Below are 25,414 nucleotides of genomic sequence, written 5' to 3'. Positions count from 1 at the left end.
TGAAATCAATAAAGATATTTAAAACAAAACAAAACAAAACAAAAAACAGAGAGAGAGAAAGAGGGAGGAGGCACAAGATGGTCTAGAGTCCTGGCAACTGAGAACTGAGACTCTGAGAGGAGATGTCAGGCATGAGTGTGGGCACTGTGCCCAGGTTCTCCAGAGACGCCAGGGGAAAGGGAAACAGGAAAAATTCATTGAAGTTTGCACTGAGGAGACCCCTGTGACCTCTGAAAGAGCAGTTACCCCAGGTTCAAAGGCTGGAGCCAAGAGAGTGAGTGATAAGGGGAGGGCTGCAGCAGGTTCTGTCATCTGCTTGAGATGCCTGGTGGTGAAAGAAGGGAGGAAAATCCTGTGGTGGCTTGAGAGAACAGGGACAGATAGTTTTCAAAATGGGTAGATCCTGACCCTCGTGGCACTGGATGGTACATTCACGTGGGTCACCTCTTCCGAGGTCTTTCCATGTAGGGTGTCCTGGACAGTGTTGGCCATGGTGGTGTAATCCAGCACTATCTGGTCAGAGTTTTACACCGGTAGGTATCAGAGTCAATTCCAAAGTTCATTCAGTGGTTAGCTTGTGCAAAGAGCAAATAGACCATGCGTGTTTGTTTTTGTTTTTCTCAAATCCCATTATTGCTACAAAAATGACCTCTGAAATAGCACACAGAAGTTCCTCTACCCATTTTGGAAAAGAAGTGTATTAGAGATACTGCATCAGAAAATGAATAGCTCTTCCTTATATCTGAGGAAGTTGGAGTCCAGACAAATACAGACCTTGCAAAAAAAAACGAAACAAAACAGAAAACAAAAAAAAGAGGAAAAAGACTGAGTAGCGTGGAGACAAAAACACACACAAGATGAAAACCCCTAACTTATCAGACTGGCACTAACTGGTGGTGGTGGTGCCTCTGAGGAGCTTGGAGAGCCTGCAAGATGGGAAGGGTACGAGGCTAGTTCACAGTTCAGGGGGTGGCATAAGGGTGGGAGTGAGGACAGTTCAGGGGTTGGAATCTGGGTGTTTCAGCTGTTAGAAATATCCACTGTAGGGTGGGTAGAGGATCTTTCACCACCCGAAGCCAGAGCTTGGCCTCAGGCAACTTTTTTTTTTTTTTTTAAGTTGTTGTAGGCAGAGGTTCCAGCAAGCATTAACTCAAAAGAAAGGCCTAGTCACTTGAATTTGAGGATAAACTCCAAACCTATATGGACTTAGAGACACTGGGGTTATAGAAAATCCACTTGGAACTAAAAATAATTTATGTGGCAAGGTCTATGAATGATACAGGATGCCCATTATCCTGTATCATTCAGGCAAAATCCCAGTTGTTGGAACCAGGAATAGGGTCCAAGTGGTCACCAGCCCCTACCCCACCCCCCACCCCCTAGGCTAAGCAGGAAAACTAAGCTCCTAAATATTTACCCTGCTGGAGACCAGATTAGTGGATTACTCTCAGAGTCTGAGATATGTTGAGGCCTGCCGCAAGGGAGGAAGTGAGCTGGAATTTGGGGTCAGAACCAGGTCAGTTATTGCCAATGCTATGTGTCCAGCTCAGCCTTGGGCACTGACTTTGTGTTTTCCAACACCACCAAGTGATTGTAGGAGTTCAGAACAAGTCACCCCAAGATGTACCTCTGTGGTTGTGGATTATTTTGAGCTAAAGGCAACCAACAACCTGTGGGTTCATGAGAAACTTCTGCCCGACCCCTTTAACTACCTAGGTAACCTTTTATATATATATGAGAACATTTATTTTAGGAAGCTACAGAGGTAGTAGAAGCGAGCCAGCTGGGCTGTGTAGGCTCAGGAAGCAAGTTAGAGGCAGAAGGGCCCTGGGAGCTAGGAGAGAGAAAGAGGCAAAGGTAATATGCCTGGGGGGGAAGAAGAGGGAGAAGTAAAAGGTGCAGGCGTGCTCAAGAAAGCCTAGTAACCTTTTTTTTTTTTTTAATCTATCTTTTGATCACCCTGCAATGACCCTCTGAAGCCCCAAGGCACCTCACCTCATCCTTAGCCCAGAACACCTTGTCTACCTCATTTTAACTTTCTGTCCCTGAACTTCATCTTCTTTTTTTTTTTTTTTTTTACAGATCACTTTATTTTATTTATTTATTTATTTATTTATTTATGATTTTTTTTTTTAAAATATATCTTTATTGATTTCAGAGAGAGGAAAGGAGGGGGAGAGAGAGAGATAGAAACATCAATGATGAAAGAGTCATTGATGGAGCCCACAACCCGGGCATGTGCCCTGACCGGGAATTGAACCCTGATCGCCTGGATCCTAGGTCGATGCTCAACCGCTGAGCCACGCCTGGCTGGGCTGAACTTCTTATGTATGTGGAGTCTCTGAGTCTCATGTATGTGGGGTTGCCATGCATCTATATGTAATTAAATTTGGTTATTTTTTCCTTCTGCATAAGACAGATTTACTTATTAGACCAGCCAGAAGAAACTTGAGGATATTGGAAAGTTTCTTTCTCCCACACACAATTCTCCAATTTCTCAGGGGACACCAACTACGTGTCCTACAATTTAACTCAATCCTGATACTATCTACCTGGAGATAGCATCAGATTCTCAAATAGGTAGAATAAAATGTTCCCCAAAATTGCTCCATTGAGTCAAGCCCTGCCAGAACAAATTGCTCCATTGAGTTAAGCCCTGCCAGAACCATGGCAGTTATCAATAGGTAGCTATAAAACAATGATCCAGGAAATAACCTGACTTCTTTTTTTAAAAAATATATTTTTAATTAATTGATTGATTTTAGAGAGAGAGGAAGGGAGAGACAGAGAGAGGGGAAAAACTCCATAGATTTCTTTTTCAATTTATTTTATGCATTTATTGGTTGATTCTTCTATGTGCCCTGACCAAGAATTGAACCCAAAACCTTGCCTTATTAGGACTATGCTGCAATCAACTGAGCTACCGGGTTAGGACCAACCCTCTAATCTCTAGGTCTTTCTGGTGACCAGCCCCATCCTGAGGCTATTTGGACCCCCACCCTAAGTCACTTGAGTATATACTCAACTGTGCTCAAAAGGGACTTCTTATAAACAAAAAGATGATGCTCCCACCACTTAGGAACTTACAAGGGTTTAGAGCTTTGTGCCAGAAGCTGGAGACAAAGACTAAATATGTGTCTTATTATACCACAACTCTTCACGTGGAATCAGGGTTGGTCATTCCACTGTGGCATTCTGGCTTCTCCACATCCAGTTGGGAATCCTTGGAGCTCCCTGGTCTCTGACTCTGACCACATCCCAAGGTAAAGATTCTCCTCCAGTTCTAGGCAATGGGTCCCAATGGCAGACGCAGGATTGTAGAACTGGGCCTGGCCTGGGTTCTTCCCTTCTTAGCTCTGAGGAGCAATAAGTAGGCCCTAGGAAGGGCCGACTCGATCTCCAAATGTAGCTTCCCCCCCTCCCCCCAGCCCAGTCTCCCTTCTGCAGAAGCACCATGAGTGTGAGCCTCTGACCTGAGGACAAGGATGACCAGGAGCCAGCACACTGCAAGTCATATCTTCCCTTTTTAATTACAATTTCCACTTCAGTGCAGCCTGATTTCATTCACTCCCCCATGGGGTCCTGCTCTTGTAACATTTTCATTGCCAGTTATTTTGTGACTCCCTCATTCAGAGCATACAGTCTTCTTTTTAATTATCAACTCTCCTCTACCTCCTCTGTGTTAATCAACTCAGCATGAAGGCAGACTGTTTAAGGGTCAGAGAAGCTCAAGGTCAGGAGGGGTCAGGAATCATTCAGAAGTATTCCAGACACACGGGCAGAGACCCTGTACCTTTAGGGGCTTCAGCAGCCTGAGGCTGGTCCCATGGATTTACTGAAACACATAGAAACTGAGAAAGTGTCAGCACAGAGTTGCTGTCAACCTGAGCACCTGCTTCTTCAGAATCTGGACTCTACTGTGGGGATTTTCACCTTTTTCTTACCCTGTTTCATCAAATGTGGGTCTGACTGTAAAGTCCATGTTTTAACTGCTCTGTGTAAGAAAATATAAAGGGAGTGGTCCACATGTCCCCTGCTATCCTCTAGGAACTACCAATTTAACAGGGATTTGGAGGGAAAGATCCGAGGCACTATATTTAATTGGCACCTGCACATTGACCTTGCAGTCCAGTGCTTGGCAATATAATTAGTTGGTTTTAGAGTCAAATAGTGTGCATTGGAGTGAAAAAGTGAAAACTATTCCTGTGGGGAGGACCAGAACTTAATGTTCCTCCCTTCTCTGAGTTTTGTGGATGAGATCAGAATTTGAAAGGCAACAGGGAAAACGCAAACAGGGGCTGAACTAGAGGGGGCTTTTGGCTCGGATGGAGAATGCTCTTCAATGATCTACTTCACTAATGTCTTCCACCTCTGCGTAGATTTTTAACTCTTCCCCTTTGAAAAAAATAAAAAGGAACTGGCCCTAGTCGGTTTCGCTTAGTGGTTAGACTGAAGGTCCCGGGTTCAATTCCAGCCAAGGGCACATATCTTGGTTGCAGGCTCGGTCTCCTGCCCCAGTCGGAGCACCCTTGGGAGGCACCGGATTGGTGTGTCTGTCTCACATAGATGTTTCTCTCTCTCTCTCTCTCTCTCCCCCTTCCTGTCAGATGTATAAACACATTTCTTTTGGCCTGTGTGTCTTCATGCTGTGCCCAGACGCCTTTTTACCTCCATCTGACCAATCGAAACTGTACCATCCTGTAACGTACATCTATTACTTGATATCCTGAAAATACATCTGTATTCTCTTTTTAAGTTGAAACAAAGAGCAGCAATTGTTACCCATCCACAGTGCCTTATTCTACCCCTTCCTATTTGTGTACCTGTGGGCAGATTACTTACTCTCCTTAAGACTGAATATCTTTACCTGAAAATGGGAATATTAACAACCACTTAGGATAAATTAAAAATAAATAAAAATACATTTTAATAAATGAAATGCTGTATGTAAAATGCCTTGCAGGGTCCTAGCATATAGTAAGCTTTCTTTAAAAAAAAAAAAGGAATTCTTGCCCTGGCTGGTGTGGCTAAGTGGTTAGAGTGTCACAGGTTCAATCCGGCCCAGTCAGGGCACATGTGGGAGGCAACCAATGGATGTGTCTCTCTCTCATCTCTCCCTCTCTATTTCTCTCTCTCTCTCTCTCCCTCCCTCCCTTCCACTTTCTCTAAAAATCAATGGAAAAAAATATCCTCAGGTGAGGATAAACAAACAAACAAGCAAGCAAAATATGGAATATTTCACAAATTTGCATCATCCTTGTGCAGGGGCCATGCTAATCTTCTCTGTATCGTCCCAAGCAAGCTTTCAATAAATGTTAATCTCTTTTTTCTCTGTGTGTGTTCATTCCAATATAAAATGATTCATACCTCCTTTGCCATCCAATAAAATTTCTTTTGTGAGAACAAAATGTGTACATTATACATCCCACATTGTCCTATAGTATTAACACGCGCACGCGTGTCCTCTTTGCTCTTCAGTTTGTAGTGCCCTTAAGGGTTTGAGGCTTAACTTTATATGAATTATTTTACCTTCCCCTCATTGTCCCAAACTGACACTCTTAGTACCTTGAACATAGCATATACTTAAGAAATACTTGTTTTGCCCAGCTGGCATGGCTTAGCAGTTGAGCATCAACCTATGACCCAGGAGATCGCCTCTGAGATGAAATAACTTCCTGTTCATTTTTTCTAATGTTTAATACATAGGATTTTGCTTGTTAATTTATTCACTCTGCTTTACCATATGTAAAATGATTAGAACAGTGCCTGCCCAAAGTAAATACTATATAAGCTTTTACTATTATTCCCCTCCTCTACCAAGTGTACTTCTTTCAGTTTAGTCCTTGGCAAATACTGTCAAACATTGTCCCTCAATTGCTGTTGTCCAACTGAGACAAGCAGGAAGATCTCTGGGTTCCTGTTCTGTTTGGGGAAGAGGGGCTGTGGGTGAAGGGAGAATCCCAATTGGTCTGATTACAAAAAAATCCCGCTCAAATGCTACCATCTAGTGTTCACTTCATAAAGCTAGAAGTAACCATTCTTCCTCTCAGCAAGGATCATTTTAATACTATTTCGTTATTGGATCCCAGGTTTTGGGAAATTTTGATAACCAAAAGTACGACACCGCTTTTAGCAGTACTGAGGTGGTAACTGAGGAACTGGAAAGTTAATATTGCCACTCTCATTTTGAAGATAAGAAAATAGAGGCCTAGACGGTTTAACTTGCCTTCTTTTTTGAAGCTAGTTGAGAAAGAATCAGGATATGTACCCTGTCAAACTGTACGCATTTTCATCTATACCCTAGTGCCTATTAAACTTTTGGAAATCCCAGAAACAGCCCACAAATTCTGGTTAATATCCTCATAGATTTCTACAGTGTCCTTGATTGAGAACTGCTGCACTAAAGAAACACAAAACCTTCTGCATATTAATGTTCTTGAAATAAATTGTACCACTGAGACTCAAATATCTAAGTTAGAAACAATAGGTGCTAAGTACAAATCAACTTGAGTCAACTTTGTAAGAACTGAATTATGTGATAGTGATTTAAAGAGAAAATGAACAATAAATTAAAAAATACTAACCTTCCCCAAAGCATCCTACATCCTTATGAGAATTAAAACCAAATGATAGGCTGCATTGTTGTAGATATCGTGGAGATGTTATTTTTAATGACTTCTAAATTAAAAAATAAGCTTATGTTCAATGTTGGACATTATTTTTGTGTGGTGGTGGTGGTGGGATGAAAATTATTTTAAACAGGAAAAGGAAACAAAAAGTAACAATAATCTCTAAAAGCCAATCACTTAATCTTTCTTAATATTTTGATGTATATTTAAAGTTTTAAATGTACATTTGAATATGTGTAATTCTTTTTTTAATCCTTAACTGGGGATATTTTTCCCATTGCTTTTCAGAGAGAGTAGAAGAGAGGGAGAGAGAGAGAAAGAGAGAGAGAAACATTGATGTGTAAGAGACATCGACTAGTTGCCTCCCACACTTGCCCCAATGGGTCAAGCCTGCAACCGAGGTAGGTGCCCTTGGCCAGAATCGCACCCTGGACCCTTCAGTCCACCGGCCGATGCTCTAACCACTAAGCCAAATCGGCTAGGGCTGTGTGTAATTTTTAAAGTAGCAACATGCTAAATGTGCAGTTCGGTTGTCTTTTTTTAAACAGATATATTGGCAGGTAGCTCACTAGAGCACCATCCTAGTATACCCATGTTGTGGGTTCGATCCCCGGTCAGGCCACATACAAGAATCAACCCATGAGCCCTGGCTGGTATGGACCAGTTGATTGTCATCCCATGCACTAGAAGGTCACCAGTTTGATTTCGGGTGAGGGCACATACCCAGGTTGAAAGTTAGATTCCCGGGTGCACACAGGAGGCAGCTGATCAATGTTTCTCTCTCACATGGATGTTTTGTTTCTCTCTCTCTCCCTCTCCCTTCCTCTCTCTAAAAAAACACACACACAAAAAAACAAAAACCAAGACAAAACAAAACACCACCACCAAAAATCATTGTAAAGAGAAAGCTTTCAATGCTTTACCATTAAGTAGGGTGTTAAAGGATTTTTTGCAGATACCCTATAATTTCCCTTCTACTCCTGTTACTGAAAAAAACCAAGTGGGCTACTCACTGTTCTAAAGCCAATACTCCAGAGACAACTGTTGGGTGAAAAGGAAAGTTTGCTTTATTCAGGAAGACAGTCGAGCTACTGTCCAAAGACCATCTCCGAAGTTTCATACCAAGCAGAAGAGTTTTAAGGGGAGGAGGGAGGGAGAGTTCCAGGGAACTGAGAGAGAAGTCTGTGTTTCTTCAATCACAGATAACACTTTTTCACATCAGACTCCTGGGTGTCAGCAGCTGGTCTCAGCTACCTTGAAGACATTCTTTCCTACTGCAAAATGAACTCATAAATATTCCTGGCGACTTTGAAGTGATCTCCTATTTAACAAAGAGAGCAATTTAGGATTACGTTCGTGAGAACAAAAGGGGTTGAGTGGGAAAAGTGGTTAACATGTGAACAAAGTCCTGGTTAAGAATTAATTTAAATTCTAGTTGCCAAAAATACTAGGCGCATTAAAATCACAAAGAGCTTGGCTACACACCTGGTTTTCCATGAGCACCTACGCTGAACAAGTTTTTAATCGTTTCTTTACATTCAAGATGGTATTTTCTCCATTCATCAATCATTACCTTTAATTCTTATGTTAAAATAACCTAACTTGCTCATAATGTATTATCCTTATGTAATGCTAGATTTCCTTAACCTTTTGCTTACGAGTTTCTACATCTACATTTATGAGCAAAACTGGCATATAATTTTCCTAATTTTCCTTCCGTTTGCTGTTCTTGTCAGGTTTTCTTATCAGGGTTATACTAGGCCTCATAAAAACGTTAAGGTTCCCTGTTTTGTTTTGCTTTTTAAAATGTCTTTATTGATTTCAGAGAGAGGAAGGCAGAGAGAGAGAGAAACATCAATGATGAGAAACTCATTGATGGGCTGCCTCCTGGGGACCGATCACGAAACCCGGGCATGCGCCCTGACGGGGAATCCAACCGCGATCTCCTCAGCGGCCCGGCCAAGTGTTCCCTGTTTTTGTCGCCCGGTCCCCGCTATATCTGGAAGTATTTGATCAAGACGGACATTTTGTTTTCCTTGTAATATGTTCGGTTGGACTTGCCAAAGAGCCAGGGTGGCCTGGAGTCCGCCTTGTGGGAAGATTGTAGACTTTTGTTATTAAACCGTTTTGGTTTTCCAGTTCCCGGCACACTGACAAAGAAGTACTTCCCCTGGACTCCTCCATTCCGAAAGCACCGCTGGGGCCACAGGATACTGAACTGAGGAAAACGCGGAAAGGATGCGGCCACAGCCCGCCACGGAAGAAACAGCATTACCATTCGGGGTTCGGCCGGGCCCCCAACGCCCGTCCTCCCGGAAACCGTGTTCTGACGCCACCACGCCGCAGCGTCCTCCTAGACTGCGATGGCGCCTATTGCATTGTGGGACACGCGAGGATACTCTTCGGTCCTACGTAGTGCATCCGGGCGTGTTTCCGCGCGGTGGCCCGGGCACCTGTTTCTACTTCCTGCACAACTTTCCATTGTGTGTGAAGAAGGGGGACGGGCCCGTTTCCGGAGAGCAAGCTGATACAAGGAAATGCAGCAAGTGTAGGTGCCGCTAAAACTAAGGGACCTGACTCGGGGCCGGAAACCTGTCAGTGGTTCACGTGACTCTCTAAGTGGCGTTAAGGTCTCCCACCGGCCCCGCCCCAAGGGTCACATGACATGCCGCTGCTCTGCTGTCATGTGACTTTCGCATCGCTCGCGACTTTGCTCTTAACAGTAGTATCTTCGTGGGGAGAAAAAGGGACATTTGTAATATTTTAAACAAAAACAAAATGAAAAGAAAAAAAAGAGGAGTACCTCCGGATGTGAGCGCCTTTACCGCCGCCTGCCTTGGAGCCCGTCCCTAGGCGCATGCGCAACACAAGGCTGTCTCCCAGCTCCCACTTCCGTTTCTCCCTCCGGGGTGCAGGGACGCGCGCCCGAGCTGTGCTCCCCTCTTGCGGTCTGGAGGAGAAGGTAATCCCGCCACTGGCGGTCAGGGACTCGGGACAGGAAATGTTCACCGGCGTCTGCTGAGACTGTCGCTGTCGCCACCCAGAGGGTGGGAGGAAGAGTGGGTGCCACAGGCAAGGTGGCGCCTCTAGGGATTCAGTACAGTGTGTGTCTGGTGCGCGGGAGAGATCCGGCGGTGGAGTAGGAACTCGCGTGTGCTTGTCGCCGGCACTTTCTCTCTCTCCCTTGGGCTCTCTTGGGAGTGAGCGTGGGTCCCAGGCGCCCCTGGGTCCCACGAGCGTTTTCCCATCCTTAAGCAGACCACAGCCGGTTCCTCCTCCGCCAAGGCCTTACAACCACTTTTGGAATTTCTGCCCCGTAGCGTCTACATTCCAACCACCACCACCACCCGTCCGCCCCCGGCTTAACTCAAACTGCCCGTGGTCCGTATGGACATATCAAATATAAATTGCCCTGTTGTGTTTTTTTTAGGTTTTTAGCTATCCAGTTCAAGAAATACCTTCCTCGTCTCCGATTTCCATCCCCACCCCATGGTAGTAGGACTAATCCACCGCCACTGGAGGCTCACTGCTGTATCTGGCATTCCCCATCCGCTCTTCTAATGATATTTGGCATAATTTTTCCTGGCTACTCTTGTTGAAACACATTCTTCAAAAATATTTTCCTCCATTTATTAGGCTTGCTTGGGGTTTTTTGTTTTTTGTTTTGATATCCTGAGAGAGAGAGAGAGGGGAAGGGAGGGAGAGAAGCATTCATTGGCTGCCTCTTGCACGCCCCCCACACCGGGGATGGAGCCCACAGCCCTGATAGGAATCCAACCAGCAAACCTTTGGGTGCTCGGGACAGTGCCCAACTAATTGAGCCACACCAGCCAGGGCTTTCTTTCTTCTTTAAAAGTTGATTTTAGGGAGGAAGGGGGAGAGAGAGAAACACCGGTGTGAGAGAGAGACATGGGTTGGTTGCCTCCTGTAGGCGTGCCCTGACTGCAGATCGAACCAGTAATCTAGGTTATGTGCCCTGACCAGGAATCCATCCCCAGACTTTCCCATGCACAGTGAGGATGCTCCAACCAACTGAGCCACATCGGCCAGGGCTATAGTATTTTATACTTCTGGAAATCCTCCCATTTAAAAAAATACAAAACACATTGTATTTGATATGCGTAACGACTCAGGGAGGTCAACAGGACTGGCATAGCACCCTCATTTTTCAAGTGAAGAAACTGAGGCTCAACTATACTTTGTTGAGCAATTGTAACTTATGAAAATCGCACAACTGGTAAGTAGAAGAGATAGGCATCCAGACTTCCAGTCCAGTCTTCCATTACACCAAGAGTAAATACTAGTTAAGAGGGCAGACTCTGGCTCTTTGCAACTTTGAGCAAATTAACCTCACCATGGGACAATTTGTCTGTAAAAATGGGAATAGTACATAGCACCTGGGTAGTACTTCACTGAGGTTAAAGGATGCTAATACATGCAGAGCACTAGAACAATGCTTGGCAAATAATAAGTCCTTTATGAGTGTTAGTAATTTTACCATATCAACTAATGAGATGGAAGTCTCATTATACACCTTATTAATAAAACACCCAATCACACAAGTAGAGCACATCTCAGAAGTTTTATGGGTGTGGAAAGAGTAGAGAGCAAACCTTATTTTTTACTCCAAACATTCCAACTATCGTTGGCTTAATTTTTATTTCAGTGTCCTTCTAACCAAATAAACATGTAAAAACTGTGTTAAGAACACTGCCTGGGACTGGGGATCACCAAGACCTTCAGTTACTAAAGAAGCTGAAATCAAGAGTATTGAATCACTGAAAAAAACCCACACCAATCAATATGTAACATAATTTTAAATAAAAATGAAGTTATCAGTCTCAGCCCCCATCCACTGATTAATACATGGAGTCACCTAATATTCTTAGCACCAACAATGTTAGGTCAAAGTCCCAGGGAAACCCAGCTGCAACACTGCAAATTGTTTAAAGAAGTGTTTCAGTTCTGCTGAACTCATACATCTGCCTCTGTCAGCACCAAAGTTTGTGTGGATCTTTTGGACACCTTGGATGGACATAGCTTGATGTTCAGCTACAACAGTTTGCTGAAAGCTGGCTTTGGTAAATTATCTAGAAGCAGGAGACTCCCACAGTTCTAATTATGCTAATTTAGGCTGACATGCATCCAGTCTTCTGTTCCTGGCAAACTTCCAGCCCCGGCCTTGTCCAGTTCGTTGTATGAAAAGGCTCTACCTGAGCCCTGTGGACACCACAAAATCAGGGCAATTTCCCAAACTATTGCGCTGGATGCTACAAAGCCCTGGGTAAGGGGTGAATGCGTTATCAGCCTGGGGGAAAGCCCGGTTGGCTCTGTATTTCTGATACAGAAGCTAAGTGCAGTCCTCAGCTATGGTTCCTGCAAAAGCTGCAAGTTGGGGAAGGGCACATCATAGGGAGTGTGACCCCCTCCACCCACTACTGACAGGTCAGACTCTGGGCCCTTTCTCAGGGCCGGCTCACTGCTGTTGCCTTTTGTCTGGCTTTCCTGATTAGCTGCAGTGTGCAACAGTGGTCTGATAGCCTGACTCTACTTCCCTCACCTTTTTCCTGGTACACACACCTTAGAAAGGCACTCTGATTACTAAGCACAGCATTCCTTAGAGAGGGATTGATCTTTTTTAGGCTGCTGACTGGATAAATGACAAGTACAAAAGAGATAGGAGATTATTATGTAAACCTAGAGGTGAGGGAGTTCATTGGTGAGGTTGGAGTGGGACATGGGTACATGTAAGAAGACTGGAGTTCAGAGGAGACAACCAGACTGCATTGTCTATGAGTATTATTTTATAGTTTTAATATTTTACTGTGTGAGTGTTACCATGATAATACCTGTTCAATACTGAATTTAAAAATAAAATGGTTTATGTTATTATTATAATTTGATAAATATATCCATTTCCTTAGGTTTGAGAATTCCTTTATAATGACTCATCTAAATATATTTGTAGAATTCAGTTCAAATTAATTAGGGAAGACATCAGACCAATTTAAAACAAGTACAAATAATGTGAATATGAGCCTTAACTGAATACTTTGATCTTTGGTTCAGAGATGAAACTTTGAAAAAAATATATTTCCCTGAATTGCAGACCCAAGAACAGATTATCCCGAGGGCTCAGGCAGAGTTAGGCGAAGAATGGTAGGTGAAAAGGTCATAGAGGCAATGGAGTGACCCCTTGCTATAGCCAGTTGGGGTGAGAAGCAATTCCTTTGAATCACCAACTTCTGACCTCAAAGTTTTCCCACCCTGCAGACACTTCCCTATGCCAAACTCTGGATATTAGCATCTCACCCAAGGAGAAGGAGCAGGAGCCTGGACCTGTGGGCCACAATTTCCATTTACAGTTAAGATGTACACTTCAGTGTGGCCTGATTTCTCTTACTGTCTGTAGAATCCAGCTAATGAAACAGTTTTCTCACCAATTCATGACAACTTCCTCATTCAGAACATATGGTCCTCCTTTTACCATCCGTTCTCTTCTACGTCAAACAGTCAACATGGAAGAAGATCATTTGAGGAGTGCCGGAATTCAAGGTCTTTGAGACTGGGCACAAGTCAGAGGTCACACTGAAGAGAGCACTAAACACATTCCAAACGTGAGGGGTGACCCTGGTAGTATCAGGAGCAGACAGCCTGAGGCAGTGGCTCATAGTTCTGAGCCACCCAAAAGCTCATAAAAACTGATTAGTCCATGGTTTCAGTTTATCTATAAAACTTAATTTTTAAGACTACAAGGACAAGACTAGGGTGTCACTCTTCCCTCTGTCCCTCATCATGCTCCAGTTGCTGGCTACCATTTATTGAGCATGTAGTAGATGGTAGGCACGATGCTAAGCACTCAACTTGCCTGGTCTCATTAAGTCATCACAAGTCACTATTACCATGATCCCCACTTTACAGAGAAGGAAACTGAGGCTCATAGAAGCTCTCTATGATCAAGTTTCCACCATTCACAAGGAGGAGAACTGGGATTTGAATCCAGTTCTGTCTGACATCAATCTATTCCCTTAACCACTCTGCTCTACTACAAGAAATTACAAAGAAACCTGAAAGGAGCTCATGATTTGACAGGGAATTTGAGGGAGACCCAAGTAGGACATAATTATGAGGCAGGGCCTCATTTTGACTCATGTTGGCAGTTGTGGCTTAGGGCAGGCTTGTAGTAGGGGCTCAATGTTGAAAAGAACTGATAGGCATTAATGCCAGTATCATGAGAAATTAGTACATTCACTTCTGTGAGTTCAGTGGACGCATTATAATGTGGAGGCAGCAGGGAAACCCAGAACAGAAGCTCAACAAGCAGGACAAGATGAGATGGGGAAATCCTAGAAATAGTCTCCTGCAGCTGTATTGACACAGATTTGGTCCCTGTGCAGATTTAAATGATGTCTGTCTTTCCTCTTTTTAAAATTTAGTTTTTCTTTATTTTAAAATTATGGCTGGCATACAATATTACATTAGTTTTAGGTGTACAACATAGTGATTAGACATTTATATGTCTTACAAAGTAATTACCAGGATAAGTCTAATAATCATCTGTCACCATACATAGTTATTACAATATTATTGACTATATTCTCAGTGCTGTACATGTGACTTTCCTCTTTCCAAAGGCATTTTCAGGTCTCAGAACTTAGGATCAGTCTACAGGTAGCCCCATCCCAGTCAGCCTGAGTACCCACCATATCTCTCCCTCCAGCCTCAATATCTGTGTTGATGCTGTGCCTGGATATCGGTTTCCCACCCTCCAACCTATTACAATTCTTCTAGCCTACAGTGAACAGACATAAAGTATTCATTTATTAAAAAGGCAATAATTTATTTTAAAAATAAAATCAGTAACAGATGCTACCACTTCCTTGTGCTAGCTTTAGAAGCAAAGAGACCTGGGTTCAATCCTGGATTTTGCTGCTTCCTACTGGGAAACTTTCCCAGGTCACTTACCCTCTCCAAGACTAAGTTACCTCCTCTTAAATATGGGTATTGTAATAGACATCTAACGATAAAAGTGATATGAAATTATGCATGTAACTGTCCATCTCAATACCTGTCCATATAGTAAGTTCTCAATATGTCACCTTTTCGCTTTTCACTACTCATCCCAGAGTGAGATAATCCTGTCCTTTACATCCGATAAAACTTCACTTCATGTGCATGTCTCACTTTCTACCTGTACTAAGGTATTTCCGTAGTTGTCTTTTTTAAAATGTTTTTAGTGATTTTAAGCAATTAAAAAAAATTTTTTTAATTGCTTTCAGAGAGAAGAAGAGAGAGAGAGAAAAAAACATCAGTGATGAGAGAGTCATTGACCAGCTGCCCCCTGCACGCCCCCGACTGGGGATCCAGCCTGCAGCATGTGCCCTGAGTGGGAATTGAACCAAGATCTCCTGGATCCTAGGCCTATGCTCAACTGCTGAGCTACACCCAGCTGGGCTGTTTATTATATTTTTCACTCCTCTCATCCCTTTCTTACTATATTTTGGGAAATAAGAACAGTTTTTGGTGTTCCATTTTAATTTATTGATTGGCTGCCTCCCACATGACCCCTACTGGGGATCGAACCTGCAACCTGGGCATGTGCCCTGACCAGAATCTAACCGTGACTTCCTGGTTCATAGGTCAATGCTCAACCACTGAGCCACACAGGCCGGCCTCAATCTTCTTTTGATTTGGAATACTTCTCCAGTCTTTTTCAGTCTTTCATGACATTAGCATTTTTGCAGAAGACAGGCCAGTGATTTTATAGAATGTTCCTCAGTTTGAGCTTGTATGATATCCTTCAATAGTTTAAATACTAAGTATAGGTCTAAAATAGAAAAATGAAGCTGAAATGGCATCAGGCATAGATACTGCTTTCATTAAGAGACATTTTTGTAGGAAAAAAATGGTGCTGACAAAGGACTACTCAATATGAAAACAAGAGATCAAGAGGACTAAACAGTACAGCTGCTTGATAATTAATCCTCTTATCTTAAGCATAGCTAATGTAATTAGGTCAACAGAAATGGTTTTGTAGCAGTGAGGGCCTTTTCAGTGGCATCATGGAGGCACTCCCTGCTGGCAAAGCCATACCTGCCTTGTACACAACTATCGCCAGCATCTGGACAACTCAAGGCACAGGCAGGCACTCAGTGAATACCCATTTTCTGACTTAATGAGCAACAAGGACTACCCAGAGTTTGCATCTTTAATTTCATGGTTATTTTATTTTGTTGTTTGTTGTTGTTAAATAACAGGAAGCTAGAGCAAGGAAAATACAAGACTTTCTGCCTTCTACATGGAATCTGCAGCTGATCTTTGTTCACTTGACTTGTGGGGGTTGACCTAGTAGCTAAGAGACCTTGTGAAAAAGTGGCTTCCCTGAACATTATGCCACCCGTATGGGGTGGGGTGAGGTGGGGTGGGGTGGGAAGCAGGCTGTCTTTTGCAGTCTTAATAGGGACAGTCTTTGGGAAAACTGATTTCCAAACAGGAGAACTCAGTGTCTAGAACTCTGGTGACCTCCTTGGAAAACCAGTAGCAGCTGAACTTCTGCTAAACAAGAGATAAATGGAGAATATTTGGCAAAAGATCTGGCAAACATGAAGAGGGACACAGGAAAATACAAGTAAAGCGAGGTGTCAGTCTCTTCTGCTATAATTGTTGACAAGGAGAAAATTCTGAGATGTTCTAAATTAAATTACAGTGGCTGGAGAATGAGAGAAAGAAACAGAACTGTTAGTTTGTTCATGGTTGCTGACCTGTTAACAAGACTGCTTACATTCCTGTTTTGCCTGTTGGAACTTCAGCTTAATTTCCAGGTGGCTATTCCCACATATTATTTTTACCAGGCACCATCTAACTCCAGGAGCACCCCACACCCTCACCCCTTGTTTACGCAAGGGCTTTCCCAACTGCTGCCTCCAGCCAATGTACAGAGTGGACATTTATTTATTGGGACTCTCTTCCTATCCCAGAGCTGGCCCCTCTTCACCTTCTACCACCGCTTTGCCTATAGTGTATGTAAATTCTTTCCAACTACCTTGCTCTTCTCCCTTCCCCCTAGTTGACATATTGAAAAAGCTTACAAAACTATGAGATGGGCATACTGTCTTTTCTACCTAGCTATGGTGCTGGTATTCCAGACATGGAGTCTAAGTCTCAAGACCAGCTTTATTTTTGGCTAGCATTTTTGGTTCAATAACACCTTATTTAAAAAAAGATACTTCAGCCCTGGCAGGGAAGCTCAGTTTGTTAGAGCATTGTCCTGCTATGCCAAGGTTGCGGATTCAATCCCTGATCAGGGCACATAGAAGAAGCAACCAATGAATGCATAAATAAGTGGAACAACAAATCCATGTTTTTTCTCTCTCCTCCTTTCTCTAAAATCAATGAAATAATAAATAAAAATTAAAAATCAATCAATAGTGCCCTGGCTGGGTAGCTCACTTGGTTAGAGCGAAGGTTGCAGGTTTGATACCCGGTCAGGGCTCATATAAGAATTAACCAATGAATGCGCAAATAAGTAGAACAACAAATTGATGTTTTTTACTCTCTCCCTTTCTCTATCTTTAAAATCAATAAATAAAAATGAAAAAAAGAATCTTTAAATGATCCCCATGTACTTTAAAACCCTATTTAAAAAATCAATAGATAAAAATACTTTAATTGTGGAAGAATTTTTAGTTTTACACTGTAGAAAAATTATAATAGTGGAAATATTCTGAGTTCAAGTAGAATTTTCCTTTGCACATTTATGTTTGGAAGCAATTAAAAAAACAAACACCTTACAATGTAGGAAGACCTTAAGAAAAAGCTGAAAATCCTACAGAAGTCCCCTTTTTGGTGAAAAAAGTGGCTGGGTTAGGAGTTGCTTAAACCTACTGCACTTTCCCACAATGTTAAATTATTTTAGGAAGCTGTGTGTGCACATAAATTGTGAAGACATTTCTCTAGGGGTCAATAAAATTTGATGAAGACTGCTATCCCCCAGATAAAATTTTGACTTTTTGTGAAATTTGTCTGTAATGCCCTCAAGAACCTACCTTGTCTAAGAAGGAAGTTGGTTCGTAAGGGCCTAAGGCTGCCAGAGATTCACTAAAGGTGCCAGCTGCGCACTTCCCAGGAATTTTAACTGTGTAAGCAGTAGAGCTGTTAACACTCTGGATGCAAAGTAATGGAATTGTTAGTGCTCTGCACAGGTTTAAGTGGTCTACTCCAATCTTACCCCAAAGTCCATAATTGCTCAGAGCTTGAGGATTTTTTTTTTTAGGGCCATATATTTGGAATTATTGCACAAATGCCTGCAGTAGAAAGGCAATCTCTCCTTTTATATCTTACTAAAATTAAGCTCCTCGCCCCCCAACCACCGAGTAAGGCTATCTGTACTGTCTTTTAGGTAGGGCTAGACACACAGACCCCAGGAGCCTGTGTGCTGCAGGGAAGGGATGGCGGAATGCAGAAGAGTCTTTAGCTTCCAGGGAGGAGATTGCAGACAGCCACAAAGTTTAGTAGGTGCAGGGTGGGGAGCAGGCAGGAAACTGCGGCCAGCCCAGGAGGTGCTCCCTCCTCTTGCTCCTGGGTATCTCCTTGCTGCCCCTTTGCTTTCGACCCTGTGCATCTCCCCACCTCTAACTCAGACCCTGGCAACGCTGCAGTGGCTTCAGGCTGCAACCCATGCTAGCAACTTGGGATTCCTCTTCTGAGTCAAATGCATCAAGGAAGGAAAGGGCACCTCAAGGAGGAGACTTACTGTCAAAGAACGAGAGTTAAGGAAAATTTAGTCTTTCTTACAGTTTATTCTCTCATCCAGTTCTCAAACTTTTTGGTCACAGGAACTCAAGACTCTTGAAAATTGTCTTTGTGGGGCTTTCTTTGCAACCTGGGCTCAGCAGAATGGCTCCCACAAAGAAGAGTGGCAAGAAGAGGGCCATTCTGCCATCTAGAGGTACTGAATACACCAACGGCATTCACAAGTGCACCCATGGAGTGGGTTTCCAGAAGTGCATTCCTTTGGCACTCAAAGAGATCATGGGAATTTGCCATGGAGGAGACAGGAATTCAAGATGTGTGCACTGACACAAGGCTCCACAAAGCTGTGTGGGCCAGAGGAGTAAGGAATGCCCTGTACCGTGTCTGGGTGCTGTTGTCCAGAACACATGAGGATGAAGATTCACCAAACAAGTACCTTGGTTGGTTACCTTGGTACCTGCCACCACTTTAAAAAATCTACAAACAATTAATGTGGATGAGAGCTAACTGCTGATCCTCGAATCAAGTCATTAAACTGCAACAACAACAAAACAAAGAAAGAAAGAAAAATGAAAATTGTCTTTGTGGATATATCCATTAATATTTATCATATTAGATTTTAAAACAAAAAATTTTAAGCACACTAATACAGAAGCACACATTCCATTAGCCTTTAGAGCAGTGGTGAAACCAATCCTGTTTCCTTAGAAAACTTGACTGTGAATGAGAATGAATGAGAGAGACATGGGCAAATAAAGTCTTGGTGTTATTATGAAAATAGTTCTAACCTTGTCAATTTCTGTAAAAGACTTTGAGAACCACTGCTCAAAAAAAGTCACAGTTTAGAAACAGGGCCTTTCACTTCCTGGAACAATTTAGATGGGAGCCCTGTAGAACCTAGGTCAGGGTCTAGGCTGCTGGTGCAATCTAGAGAGGAACCCGTGGCATTTATAAGGTGTGCTCTGGAATGTTGGCCTTATCACTCCTCCCTGGCATTTGCCCCTTCGTCTGGAGAGGATTCCTTTGCAAAAAAGAACAGATCGTACCAAGTAACTAAATATCAATTCCTGAGAAAGATAAACTTCAATTGAAAGGAAAACCCCAAATTCCTGAAAAGGTGTCAGAATTTCAACAGAAGTTTCAGAAGCTAAGAACTCGCTTGAAGAGAACAGACATTAAAATAGGAAAGCACCTCTTTGATGAAGTGAAAAAAAAAACCCACACACTTGTTTTGCTATAAACTAAGAAGAAAATGTAAAGAAATCTGTAGAAATGTTTTAAATTCACAGAAGAAAATGCATAAGAATTCCATAAACCTTTTAGAGATAAGATAGCTCTTAATGAAACAAAACTACTTGAAGAGAAAGTTAAGTGTGGGCTCCCCGTCTGTGACAGAAGAGGAAGTGAAAATGAACAAAACATCAAGCTCAGGAAAGTCTGACAGTACATCAGAGGTCTCCAAAAGAGAGGAAAGAATCTCTTGATTATAAAAGTGATGATGCTAAAGTTTTGAATAATTGTCTTGTGCAGATCAATTCTGAAGCGGAGGGAAAAAGTAATAGGAAAGAAACTGTATTTTCTGAATTAGACAAGGCAGAGCCAGGGGATCACCAAGGTGAGAAAGGGAAAGAGAAGACAGATGTATCAGTTATCTCTTGCTGTGTAATAACCCTCAAACTTAGTGGCTTACAGCAATAATGATTTCTTTCTTTTTTTTAAGAAAGGGATTTTTAAAATATATCTTTATTGATTTCAGAGAGAGGGAGGAGAGATAGAAACATCAATGATGAGAGAGTTGTCATTGATCAGCTGCCTCCTGCACGCTCCAGACTGGGGATCGAACCTGCAACCTGGGCATGTGCCCTGAACAGGAATCAAACCGCGATCTCCTGGATCCTAGGTCAAGGCTCAACAGCCGAGCCACACTCAGCCAGGTGATTTCTTTCTTCTTTCTTTCTTTCTTTCTTTCTTTCTTTCTTTCTTTCTTTCTTTCTTTCTTTCTTTCTTTCTTTCTTTCTTTCTTTCTTTCTTTCTTTCTTTTTCTTTCTTTCTTTCTCTCTTTCTCTCTTTCTCTCTTTCTCTCTTTCTCTCTTTCTCTCTTTCTCTCTTTCTCTCTCTCTCTCTCTCTCTCTTCTCTCTCTCTCTCTCTCTCTCTCTCTCTCTCTCTCTCTCTCTCTCTCTCTCTCTCTCTTCTTTCTTCCTTTCATGATTCTCTGGGTTGGGTGACAGTTTATCTGCTGGTTTTGCCTTGGGCTCACTCTTGCAGCTGCATTCAGCTGTAAGGTGGTTGGGTTGTTATGCCAGGGTGGCCTCACTCACATGTCTGGCAGTTGGTGCTGGCTATCTGTTGGGAGCCTTAGTTCTTTTATATGTGACCTCCTGTTCTCAGGGCAGCAGAAGCTGCAGTGTCTCTTAAGACCTTCGGAATCACATAACACCTCTTCTCTCACATCCTATTGATAAAAACAAATCACAAGATCAGTCCAGATTCAAAAGGTGGGAAAACAGACAACCTCTTGATGGGAGGAAGCAAAAAGTCATATTGCATAGGATTGTGGGGAGAATTCGTGGCCATATTTTGCAACTTATCACAACAGGAAATAAAATGGGTATGACAGAGACCCGAACTATATTAACATTAGTTCAAGAAGAGAAAGCAGCCTGGCTGGAGTGGCTCAGTTGGTTGAGCATCATCTGATAGCCAGTTTGATTTCCTGGTTGGGGCACATACAGAAGGCAACTGATTGATGTTTCCTCTCTCACTCCCCCCGCTCCCCCAGCATGCTCTCGGCTGAGGATTTAAGAAAAAAAAAGAAAAAAAAAAGAGCATTTACAACTTTTACTGAGTGATTAAGTGTCAATTATGCATGATTGGAAGAGAACCCAGGGAAGGCAGAACATGATACTTGTTCATTGTAGTCACTGCAAGGCCCCTAGAAAATGTATTATGAAGTTTCAAGCTGAAAATTGAACTCATTGATCAAACAGAATACCTTACTGGAAGAATTTGAGCAGAAAAGAAAGGTTAAGAACAGTCAATAAAGGAAAGGGAATATTAAAATTGGTGAACTCGCCCGACCGGCATGGCTCAGCGGTTGAGCATCGACCTAGGATCCAGGAGATTGGGGTTCGATTCCAGGTCAGGGCACATGCCTGGGTTTTGGGCTCGATCCCCAGCAGGGGGCATGCAGGAGGAAGCCGATCAATGACTCTCATCATTGATGTTTCTCTTTCTCCCTCTCCTTTCCTCTCTCTGAAATTAATAGAGACATATTTTTTAAAAAAGATTAAAAAAATAAAATAAAATCGGTGAACTCAATAAACTATAAAATATGAAAATATAAAGCAACATTTTGTTCTGTACAAGAATGGTCATGATAGCTCAGCTGGTGTGGCTAAGTGGTTGAGTGTCAACCCATGCACCAAGAAGTCACTGGTTGGATTTCCGGTCAGGGCACATGCTCAGGTTGCTGGCTGGATCCCCAGTAGGGGGTGTGCAAGAGGCAGCTGATGGATGTTTCTCTTTCATCAATGTTTCTATCTCTCCCTTTTCCTCCTCCCTTTCCCTCTCTAAAAATCAATAAAGACATAAAAAAAAAAAAAAAATGCCCATGATAATTGGATCCATCTTCATAATGTGAAAGAGCAATTGTTGGAGAGGTGAAGCAAGCCAACTTTCTGAGACAGAAACTGATAGAAGAACAAATGAAAATAAGTTGCTAATACAGTGGTACCTCAGTTTTCAAATGTAATCTGTTCCAGAAGACCGTTCGAATCCTGAAATGTTCGAAAACCGAGGGATCAACAGCCGACAGCTAGGCCTCGGGATCTTGCACTCAGCGGAGGCCATGTGGCATGTTCGACTTCCGAGGCGTGTTCTAAAACCGAAGCATGTACTTCTGAGTTTACGACATTCATAAACCGAAATGTTTGTCAATGGAGATGTTCGAAAACCGAGGTACCACTGTACTCTGAAAACCAGGAGTTGTTAAAGCAACAAGAAGACATTTTGTGGCCTCTTTCCAACTAATACATCAATTTTGTTTCTAAGATGCCAGGTGCTTTGTTTCCTGTTGGAATCAGAGACTTTATAAAAATAGCAATACAACATCTAATGTCTCCCTCAATGAAGGGATCTTTTAAATTCATGCCTAAGGGTGGATGAGTATAGTGAAGGATGGCCTGTGAAATTACAGGTACCCTGACCATTAATGGAAGAGGTGTGCATAGGCTGGAACCCTGATACATAATAATCAGTATCCCTTCAGCTTCCTCCCCTTCACCACAATGGATGGCTTGGTTCACTCTAGTACAAATCCCAGCCCTTCTTAGCACCGTCCATCACAAGCTCACCACTAGCAGGACTTCTACCTTCTCCTGGTCAGTTTGGACCACTTTGCTCACCACTTCCTGGTCATAAAATTTTTCTTCCACACCTTATTCCTGGAAGGACTCTACCTCAGGCCTAAGAGAAAGCACACCTGGTCTATACCTGAAATAATGGCCGTGTTCCATGATTATTAAATCTATAAAAACTGACCTCCATTTTTTATCTTTAGTATTATGTTTTCAGTAATTACAAGTAATGATGCTCTTAATATGTATTTTGATGCATATATACATGCATTTCTGTTGGGTAAATACCTAGGAGAGAAATTGCTGGGTCACAGGGTATGCATATGTTCAGCTTTAGCAGATAATGTCAGTTTTCCAAAGTGGCATATAAATAAAATCAGCCTCTTTGTCTTTCATTTAACATTAACTTATTGAAGACCCCAAAACAGTTTTTTTATGGAAAATAAGAATTAACCTGCGACGAAACGAAAAGTGTGTATGCATAAAAAAAAACCAGTAGAATTTGTTTTGATTCTGATTGGGACAAAGTCACAATAATTTCTCCACCAAATAGACCATTTCTTTTCTACAGGGTGGGGCAAAAGTAGGTTTACAGTTGTGAGTATTCGAAACACAGAGTTTATTCTTGTACCGTTATTTATTTATTGTATTATTTTCCATATGAACAGCTATAAACCTACTTTTGTCCCACCCTATATAATTCATACCAGAGCTCTATTTCCTAGCACATTTAGATAAAAGTTGAATGAGTGAATTAATAGGTCTTTTCTATAGATGGCTTTAAACCACACACACTTCAATACACTGGAAATTATATGGCATTTATGGTTAGGTATGTGATAAGATAGACTTATTACTCCAGATGATTTTTTCTTGGTCTACAATGTTAGCCAATACACCCCTTTCCCAGTAAACCTCCTGGCCTATAGCAGACTATAGCAGTTTGTTAACACACGGATGGCATTATCATATGCTTCATAAATGAACCCACTGCTTTCCTTACTAACCTGAAGTGATTTCAGCAAACTTAGGTGAGAAAAATATTTTAAAAACCACCCTCTTTTTATTTTAATTATTTTAATATTATCTTTGTCTGCAACTAAAAAGGTTTTGAAACATCAATATGTATATAATATGGTTGGGAAAGCTAAAAAATTACTTATGGCAACAAAATTATTGTAGTGGAGCATTGCATTTCATTCTGAGTTACTGACAACCCTGGTTTAAAAAAAATCCAGATTAAAAAGACAAAGAGTTAAAAAGAGAAAACCCTTTTAAGTTACTGAAATTCTTAAGGGCCAATAGGCTCCAAAGGAAAAGGAACTCAGTTTCCTATCCATATGTTTTTGTCTTCAAGTTTTTGCCTTTTTAAAAACACCATAAATTTTTATGGAAAAGTAAGGGGAAAGTACAGAAGTCTTACCCTTTAGTTTATCAAGTTAAATTAATCTGGGTGGTCCAGTTGGTCAAAGTTGGGTAAGAAAGTTGATATAAAAATATATAAAAATTAACATACTAAATGTTTGAAAAGCCTTTCTTAAATGTCACATATAAGAAAACTGCAGAAGTCATACGTGTCCAGCTTGGTGAATTTTCACAGTTATTATCACCCACGTTAAAAAAAAAAAGAGCATAACTAGCATTCTGGAGGTTCCCCACTTTTCCCCTCCCAATCACTCTACCCTCTTTCTTCTCCTTAAAGGTAGCCATTATTTTGACTTTTAACACCATGGAATAGTTCTATTTTTAACTTATATAAATGGAATCACTCCAAATGTATTCTTTTGGGTCTGCTTCTTTTACTTAACGCTATATTAAGTGAAATAACACTATATTTGTGAGACTTAGCCATTATGTTTGGGTAGCAGCAATTCGTTTCTTTATAGTTTTTTATTGTATGAATATACTAGAATTTGTATATCCACTCTATTGTTGAGAGATATTTGGGTTGTTTCCAGTTTGGGATTTCACAAGCAATGCTGCTATAAACCTTCTTCTACATGTCTTTGGTGCATATGTAAATGAATTTCTATTGGTGTTTATGTTTCTCCACATCACCACCACCATTTGTTTCTGTCAGTGTTTTTATTCTTAGCCATTTTGTGCATGTGTATGGGTATCTCATTGTGGCTTGACTGTACACTCCATGAGGGCAAGGCCACATCTGTCCTGTTCATGGCTGTATCACTATCCAATACTTGTTCATAAAACAGTACAAATAATAATAATAATAAATGGCATTAATAAATAATAAAAAGGAGGATTGATTAAAACTGTAAATACTCAAAAGTTTGTAACTTCAGCTTAGGTTTGTGGTTTTATTTTTATTTGTTAAAACCAGTGAATACTTATTTTTTTTTGTTTTTGTTTTTAATAAATCTTTATTTTAATATATCTTTATTGATTTCAGAGAGAGGAAAGGAGGGGGAGAGAGAGAGATAGAAACATCAATGATGAGAGAGTCATTGATTGGCTGCAGCCCGCAACCAGGGCATGTGCCCTGACCAGGAATCGAACCCCGATTACCTGGATCCCAGGTCCACACTCAACTGCTGAGCCACACCCGGCCGGGCTACTTAGTTTTTTATGTTATGATTTGGATGTTATAATTTCCAATGTTTTTCTTGTTGTGAAAAACAAACTACCTCATTAGTTCCTCCAGCACCCCACCCTCCCAC

The 25,414-nt window shown here is 41.8% G+C and overlaps 1 long non-coding RNA gene and 1 pseudogene across 1 annotated transcript; both read right to left on the bottom strand.

The window, feature by feature from the left end:
• Positions 1–5,222: 5,222 nt before the first annotated feature.
• On the bottom strand, positions 5,223–5,320 carry LOC148091806 (U6 spliceosomal RNA; annotated as a pseudogene).
• Positions 5,321–7,673: 2,353 nt separating this feature from the next.
• LOC107538109 (uncharacterized) lies at positions 7,674–9,114 on the bottom strand. The gene is made up of 2 exons (XR_001603288.2): positions 8,115–9,114; positions 7,674–7,950 (listed from the first exon to the last, which is right to left on the bottom strand). It is a non-coding gene; the product is annotated as an uncharacterized LOC107538109 (long non-coding RNA).
• Positions 9,115–25,414: the final 16,300 nt, after the last annotated feature.

This window comes from Miniopterus natalensis, chromosome 12 (assembly GCF_054644295.1).
Source record: "Miniopterus natalensis isolate mMinNat1 chromosome 12, mMinNat1.hap1, whole genome shotgun sequence".
In the NCBI taxonomy this organism is placed as follows: domain Eukaryota; kingdom Metazoa; phylum Chordata; class Mammalia; order Chiroptera; family Miniopteridae; genus Miniopterus; species Miniopterus natalensis.
The sequence above is the reverse complement of the archived record's forward strand: the minus strand, read 5'-3'. Positions and strand labels throughout refer to the sequence as shown.